The sequence below is a fragment of the Henckelia pumila genome, chromosome 1 (assembly GCF_033568475.1).
Source record: "Henckelia pumila isolate YLH828 chromosome 1, ASM3356847v2, whole genome shotgun sequence".
NCBI lineage: Eukaryota > Viridiplantae > Streptophyta > Magnoliopsida > Lamiales > Gesneriaceae > Henckelia > Henckelia pumila.
Window position 1 is genome coordinate 176,465,290 of NC_133120.1, and position 8,991 is coordinate 176,474,280.

An 8,991-nucleotide genomic window follows, 5' to 3' on the forward strand; every position below is an offset into this window, starting at 1 on the left:
AGAGGAACCAAATACTGAAAAGTCATCCATAAACACTTCCATCACTTCCTCCACCATATCCGCAAAAATTGCCATCATACACCTCTGAAAAGTTGCAGGTGCATTACACAGTCCAAACGGCATCCTCCTGAAAGCAAACGTGCCATAGGGACACGTAAAGGTAGTCTTCTCCTGATCTTCCGGTGCTATAGCAATTTGATTATAGCCTGAATAACCATCTAAGAAACAGTAATAGCAATAACCAGCAAGTCTATCAAGCATTTGATCAATAAAAGGAAGTGGAAAATGATCTTTACGAGTAGCTTTATTCAACTTCCTATAATCTATACAAACTCGCCAGCCAGTTACTGTACGTGTGGAGATTAACTCATTATTCTCGTTCTTAACCACAGTAATCCCACCCTTCTTAGGCACCACTTGAACAGGAGATACCCAACTACTGTCAGAAATAGCATAAATCACTCCCGCATTCAACAGCTTTAAAACCTCTTTCTTAACTACCTCTTTCATGGCGGGATTCAACCTTCTCTGATGATCAACATAAGGAGTATACGACTCTTCCATCAAAATTTTATGCATGCAAATTGTTGGACTAATACCCTTAATGTCAGAAATTGACCATCCTAGAGCGGTTTTGAAATTTCTCAGAACTCTCAACAGCTTATCTTTTTCTACAGCAGACAAATGCGCAGATATAATAACAGGACAAGTAGAATTTTCACCAAGAAATTCATAACATAAGTGCGCAGGCAATGCTTTCAGATCATGAGTTTCAGGAGATACCTCTGGTGCACTATTTTCCAAAGTTTTAGATTCCTTAGACCTTACCATTTTTTCTTTCGGAGCGCTGTCTAGGAATACTTTTTGTTCATGTAACTCCCAATCCTCTTCCTTCTCAACCATCTCGTCTGCCACCAAACATCGTTCGAGCGGATCTGTACTTTCTACACATGAAAAAGAGTTATAAGAATCAATAATTTCAATGCTCTTACATGTACTTACCTCATTTGGGCCCCTCATGGTGTGATAAATATTAAAAATCACCGCTTCACCACCAACTCGAAGTGTGAGTTCTCCCTTGTGTACATCGATCAATGCGCGTGCAGTAGCTAGAAAAGGTCTCCCAAAAATTAAGGGAGTTTCTTCATCTTCATCCATGTCCAAAATCACAAAATCTGCTGGAAATATGAACTTATCGACCTTTACCAAAACATCCTCCACAATACCCCGTGGGTATGTGATACTCCGATCCGCCAGCTGTAATGTGATGGTGGTCGCCCTGAATTCTCCAAGCTCCAAAGTCCTGTAAACAGAAAAAGACATTAAATTTATACTGGCTCCTAAATCACATAAAGCTCTATTTACCTTAGAACCACCAATAAAACAAGGGATAGTAAAACTCCCTGGATCCTTCAACTTTTGTGGCAATTTTTTCTGCAGGATTGCGCTACATTCTTCTGTCAAATTCACCACTTCGTTGTCCTGCAATCTCCTCTTCTTAGACATTACATCTTTGATGAATTTTGCATAATTAGGCATTTGTTCCAAGGCATCTGCAAATGGAATATTGATGTGTATCTTCTTGAAGATATCTAGAAACTTGGAAAATTGCTCATCAAGTGCCTTCTTCTTAAACCGCTGTGGATAAGGAAGTTGTGGCTTGTACATCGGTTTAGATTCGGCTTCCTTCTTGGGCTCTTCAACCACAATTTCTTCAGTCACTGGTTCTTCACTGTCTTTTGCTTTGCTCTGCTCTTTCTCTTCTAACTTCTTCCCACTTCTCAACTCAACTGCTTTGCACTGCTCTTTTGGATTTACTTCGGTATTTCTGGGAAACTGTCCTATGTTTTGATCCTTCAAAGCATTTGCGAGCTGTCCAATCTGTGTCTCCATGGATTTCATCATAACTCCCAAACTACACATGTGTGTCTCCATGCTATCCATTCGAGTTTCAGTTCTTGACATTCGCTTGTTAGATTCAGTAACAAATGTAGACACCACATCCTTCAACGATGCTTTACCTTCCCCTTGATTTGTATTGAATCCCGGAGGGGGGTTCAACACATTCTTGTTGTTGGCATAAGAAAAGTTTTCATGGTTACGTAAACCAGGATGATAAGTATTAGGAGGAGGGTTACCTCGATAGTTTCCATAGCCTCTGGGATTGATATATTGAGCTTCCTCAGGTGGATGAGATTCATCTATGGCAACCGACACACCTGCAGGTTCTGCGATATTTACCTTGTTCAGAGAAGCCACTTGTGTACTCAACACAGATAACTGTGCAGTAATGGATGTAAGAGGATCCACACTGTACACTCCCCTCTTGACTCCCGTACGTTCAGATGGCCATTGATAACTATTGATAGTAATCTGTTCCAGCATATCATAAGCTTGAACGGGGTCCTTGGCAAATATAGTACCTCCAGCAGCAGAGTCCACCGACATTCTTGTATGCGTATTTAATCCATTGTAGAAAAACTCTATTTCTTCCCAATCTGCAATATTATGATTAGGACAACGCCTTAACAAATCTTTGTACCTTTCCCATGCCTCATATAGCTGTTCAGAATCATGCTGTTGGAAGGTACTGATCTCAATCTTTAGCTGGGTTGCCTTGGATGGTGGAAAGAATTTCTCTAAGAATTTCACAGCCATGCCCTCCCAAGTTGTTATGCGTCCTAGTGGCAATGCCTGCAGCCAACTCCGTGCTTTGTCCCTAAGAGAAAAAGGAAACAAACGTAAGCGTATTGTATCCTCAGAAACACCATTTATTTTAACAGTATCAGTAATCTCTAGAAAAGTGCGCAAGTGTAAATGAGGATCAGCTGTGGCAGTTCCATTGAATTGGTTCTGCTGAACCATGTTGATTAAGGCCGGCTTCAACTCGAAGTTGTTGGCATTTATTGTCCCTCTAGCGATTCCAGAATAGTGAGCCTGGATCGTTGGCCTGAAATGATCTCTAATTGGCACCAAAGGAAATTCATTGACATCTTCTTCAGCCATGTTTAATTGTTCTTCTCTCCTAGCTTTTCTCAAAGCTCTTGCAGTTCGTTCAATCTCTGGATCAAAGAGAAAATAATTCGCACTTTGAGATCTTCGCATAAACTGCAATTACGAACAATAGCAATCTATTAGTACTTAAATTAAAATAAGAAAAATCTAAATTAAAACTTCGACTAATTGGTAACAAGATTAAAAATAATCAAAATTACTCCCCGGCAACGGCGCCAAAAACTTTTTGTAAATTTTCCTCGCAAGCGTACGAGTGTTAAGTTTTAGTATAGTGAAAGAAAGAGTGTCGATCCCACAGGGAGTAAAATGAAAAGATTCAATACTTGTAATTAAAATAGTTTCAATTTTATCTAGAAAATCAAACTTCAAGAGTTTTGCAGAATAACTAAAATAAATAAATAGAAATTATTCAGCTCTCACACACAAATTTTTAGGAATTATCAATCAGAGAAAAATAGTCCAGAGGTTTTGATTTCACTTGGTCTCGACAATATTCAATTCTAATTAATCTATTTTATGAATTTCCTTCGATTAATAACCAAAAACACTTAGAGTATTCTATTTCCCTCTCCCGAGCAATAAATAGAGTGTATCAACTTACAATTCGATTTCAATATCCCTATTTAAAATCTAGATGTAGTGATATGTGCAAAATGATTTTCCTTAAAGGTTCTATTAAAGCTATATACTCTCCCGAGCTATATAAACAATTAACAGTGTAGTTCCTATTGATCCTACTCAAAATCCCCTCTCCCGAGCAATGATTCTAAGTAAATATAACAACTCAATTTATGGCCAATAAATTAAGAAGACATTCAATTCTAGAAACATAATTAATCTATAGAAATTCAATTCATTAAAATCAAAGATTCATGAATAGGTCTCAACCAAGCTACGTCAACCTCTAGACTAGAAAAGTTTAGTTCATGCTCGAATTCAATAAAAACCAAATCATGTTTAATATCTCAAACATAATTCAACAATCAAAAGAAACTAAAAAGAAGAAACAAAGCCGTAGTCTTTCTTCCGTGTCCGGACGAAAATTATTCATCTTCGTTCCAAGCAATCTTCAGTTCTTCAACTACAAAAAACTCACAGAAGTGCTCTCCCAAATATTGTGTGTATTGGTGGCTGATCCATCCCTCCTATGACTCCGAAAAATCCCTTTAATATGACCTAACAATCGTTCAAAAAAAAATACCAAATATATCCCCCAAGTTTCCATAAACAATCGGACTCTAACATTCCAATCAGACGACGGCGCGGGCGCGCTGAAAACAGGGCGGGCGCCCTGTCAACTCGCAAAACAATCTTTTAAAAATTTCCTCGACGGCGCGGGCGCGCCTAGGGTCAGCGCGGGCGCGCCTCTCGCTCGACTCTATATCTCAAACTCTTCATTAACAGCGCGGGCGCGCCTAAGGATAGGGCGGGCGCGCCTCTTGCTCGAACTCAGCCTTTTTTTCTTCACTTTTCCAACTCTTTTTTTCCTTGTAGAATTCCATCTTGTAAGGTTATTTCCACTTGAACACATCAAAATCCATAACTTTCTACAAACACAAAAACAACAACAATTTCACGCAATATCTATCAATAAATTCCAAAAGTCAAGTAAAACCATATACAAATTAAGTGCACAAAATGCACTTATCACAACACATAAGCATCCACAACCCGTTTTCAATCTTAGTAAGTACTTACGTACTTTTCTAAGGCAATTCTTAAAAGCACCCATTTAGGTTCCAAGCCTACCATGCAGCACTACAATTCATAATAACCATGCATCATCTAACATGCTTTGAAAGCCTTAATTAAACTGTAGCATGCTCCTTATTTTCTAAAAGGAGCTAGAGCAATACCTTCGTCCGTCGTCAGCCCGTTGATGTCGAATGCCCCAAAGCTTGGGCACAGCCCTGCTACGACCCTTGGACACCTCGCCAAAGCTCTGCTGCTTGGCTACTATTACGAACATTGTCCGTTATATATAAAAATATAATAGTACCTACTACAACACCTTATCAAAGAGTCCTGAAGCCCTTATAATCGAGCCATCATGGGAGAGGAGAGGATTTGAGAGATTTTCAAATGAGCCTCTTGACCCCTATTTATAGAGCACGATCGGAAGCTCCGATCTGCGCATGCATGCCACGTTCCGATCGGCCAAGATCGGAAGCTCCGATCTACACTTTGGATGTTCCGAACTCATGCATGCAACTACATGTTCAAGATTCATTGCCACATGCAATACACCAAGATCGGAAGCTCCGATCCCTCATCGGAAACTCCGATCGTCCCGTTGCATCTAATCTTGCTTCATTGGTTTCGATCCCTTCGGAACCTCCGAACCCACTAGGCTATGTAGTTCGAACCTTCCGAACTACCCGAGCCCAATTAAGCCCATTTACCACTTTTTGGAAGTTCTAGATCCAATTCCTTGGTCCAATTGATCATATAAAAATCCCTTAATCAAGATTTATTAAATCTAAACATGATTAGCAAATTATTCTTGTAAAATGGAACTGGATTACTACATTCTCCCCCACTTAAGATATTTTCGTTCTCGGAATAATCTTAAGTATGCAAACTGAACTTGTAACAATAATTCATTCTATTACATCGTGACATTTTACAAGATATAGAGCTGGTTAAAACATCTCCGGGTATTCTGCTCGCATATGGATCTACATATGTCGAATCTGTTTTCCATGACATTAGAAGTCTATTGGACTAACTCAAGTCCTTATACTTGTTGCTTCCCCACTTATTTCTAGAACAGTGTTATATGACATCTTCGTCCGTACAACGCCTCAAATGGTATCATACAAATACTTCAATGATAACTATTATTGTATGCTAATTCGATAAATGGCAACTAATCTTGCCATGCTGGATCAAAATCCATAGTATAAGCTTGCAACATATTTTTTAAGAGTACGAATAGTGCGTTCTTAATTGTTCAACAAACTCTGTGTGGTAACTGTACTCAACCCAATGTAATACTTGAAGGACACTGAAATCTCCATCAAAATCTGGAAATAAATATGAGGTTTAATCACTGACTATACCATTTGACAATCCATGGAAATACAAGATCCCATGAGTGTAATAGATAACCATACTGTTCATGGTATCATATCAATTTTACCAGAAAATATACTGACTTGGTGAGTCAATCTACTACAACCCAGATAATATCACAATTCTTTTGAGGATACTGGCAAATGGGTCACAAAGTCCATCGTGATAATTTCCCATTTCCAATAAAAAATAGGCAATATGTGGAAAAATCTTCCACGTCGTTAGTGTTTTGCCTTAAACTGTTGACACTCCAAATATTCGGATTTATTCTTGATAAAAAATGTGCTCCATGTCCTTTCGTCAAACTAGGTACACAAAATTTTGTACATCGAAAAGATACAAATTGCAAAGAATGACTGATACCTCATTATAACACTAACTCATATGACAACGTCGTTGTCCACAATTTATAATTTCCTTGAATCTTTCAGATTCTCAATTTTATTCTATTGACTCCAAAGTCAATTAGTAGTTCTTATTGTATTAATAATCTGATTTTATCTCACATCTTGAGATAACGATAAACTGGTTATCTTGTCACGGATAAATTTTTACTAGATTCTGACTTGCTTATAGTTAGATGAACAAGAACTAGTTCACCCAAAATTTGCGAAGTCTCCAGGCCAATATAGTCTAGCTAACTCTTGACTTGATTCTATAAAATCAAATACATCAATGGTCCAACGCATTCAGAAGACGTCCTGGGAAATCAATGACAACAATCCCGCTAGACCTGGTAACTATAAGTCTCAGCTGTTGTCTTTTCCCTCTGTTTAATCACTTGATGCTTTCCTGTTAGTACCTATTGAAAACCAAATGGTTGCTAGATCAAAATCTGATGATGAAATCCTCATAATACAATATAAAATATCTGAACACTGTATCTACTCTATCATCTTTCAAAAACTGATTTCTCTCGAGAGTAATTTGAAATACTGCTTCATTCAATTTCCAAGAACGAATTTTTAATGATCCTAAATCATTAAGTAATACCCAAAATTTCAAGTTGTCTTTCTAGCAAAGTGGAAAAATTTCTGAACTAACACATTTTCCGAAAATTCCCCCTAACAATTGAGAAATTCTAAGTTCATTTCTCAAACTAAGTTCTTAAACATACAAGTTTACAGAACTTGTTTAATTCCCTCATAGTAATTAATAACTTAAATCAATACTGATTATTCTTTAATGACTGTATCAATCATAATTGATCCAATGCAGCTCATACAGATCCAATGAGTCAAGCCTGAAATGATCAATTAAATCAATCGTCTTTTACATTCCCAATTTATTAGAATCCCACTATATAGATCAACAACTATGATCTCTGTGGTTCTACTTATCAAGAATTTATCTAAACTCAAAACACTTGGAATATCTAATTTCCCATACTGATTTTACTTACCTTATCTCTGACGAGGTCAGAGGATAATCAAGAGTAGTCAGTGACGCAAATCCGAATCTACTACAAAATTGTGTCTTGTCAAAGATCAATAATCCTTGGACTAATTTCAATCAAATGATCGATCTCTATTTTGAACGATCTCTGTTCCCAAAAGATCTTCTTCCATAATTCTAACGAAGTTAGACAATAATTCAATTATTTTTTATTAGTCCTCTTACTACATCAATCCATCTAGTGATATCTTTCAATATCGACTCTATAAAATGTCAAGACCGAGTTTTTTCCTCTCTTGTAAGTCATCTTCGTAGCACAAAAGGCTTCCAGAATATACACTCACATAGGATCGCGCATTCTTAACGTCTAGACTCATATCACCACAGTCCACAACACTCGTTATATCTCACCATCATACCTTGATGAGATTTGTCATACTTTTGACAATAACTTAACAAGTTCAAGTCAACATCTATTGGTTTAAGAAAACCGCCCAGTCAATCATACTACAAACTGGTATAACCAAGTTCCCTGATGAAATACATCATTCCTGGAACTACTCAAAGTCAATCAACTCATTAGATTATTCTAGAATGTTCAAACTGAAAACATTCATAACCAAATTGTTCAAAACGATCACTTGTTGAGGAATATCCATTCTAGACTATTCTGATAACAGAAAATCTCAAACTGTATCTCTGACGAAGTCATCATTCCTTATGAAAGCATTCAACTAGTCAAAATACCCTTGTGACTGCTATAAAATTACTAGGCTAAGGTAGCCTCCCCCATAAATGCCCTCCCCCTGAAACACGAAAGGTTTCCAGAGTAATGCCGCCATAGGGTCGCGCTTCCTTTCCATCTAGCTAATTCATACAGTCCACAGTACATGGTATAATCTTGCCCTGATGAAAAACTATCATCTGCAACTCAATAGAATATTCTAGGGAATACATCTAAAACTATAGTACTAGAAACATGTATAATCTTACCCAATTATACGAATTATCAATCAAATCACTGTAGTAGAATAACTGATCAAATAATCTAATTCGGATAACCTTAAAGATTACAGTATTCTGAACCACAAATCCAGGTTCTGAACAATCTTTTATTACATTTCCAAAACAGAACAACCAAATACAATTAGATAAATCCTAGTGTCGTACAATTCTTATTAAAATTCAAAACAGTTTACATCGAAGGATGTACAATGATTACATCAAATGTCTAGAATCAAAATACAATGATCTCAAATGCTTACAATTGAAATACTGTTTACAACAAATCTTAATACAGTATTTTAAAACCCAAATACAACGGAATTCTTACAATCTGAATAAATGCGGAAATCTTTCATTCCTTCTTCAGATCTTGAACGTGAAGTTTCCCGTCCACCACACACAAAAGCATCGATACAGCATGTCAGCAGACTTTCTCCTCGCAAGATCTATAATATTTTATCCTACTAGAGATGCCCAAAGTTTCATGAGGCATTCTCTTGG

General features: G+C 37.2%; 1 non-coding gene across 1 annotated transcript; it reads left to right on the top strand.

Annotated features, from left to right (window-relative positions):
* Nucleotides 1-2,503: 2,503 nt before the first annotated feature.
* On the top strand, nucleotides 2,504-2,609 carry LOC140876940 (small nucleolar RNA R71). Its single transcript, XR_012149166.1, has one exon. It is a non-coding gene; the product is annotated as a small nucleolar RNA R71 (small nucleolar RNA).
* The last annotated feature ends 6,382 nt before the right edge of the window (nucleotides 2,610-8,991 follow it).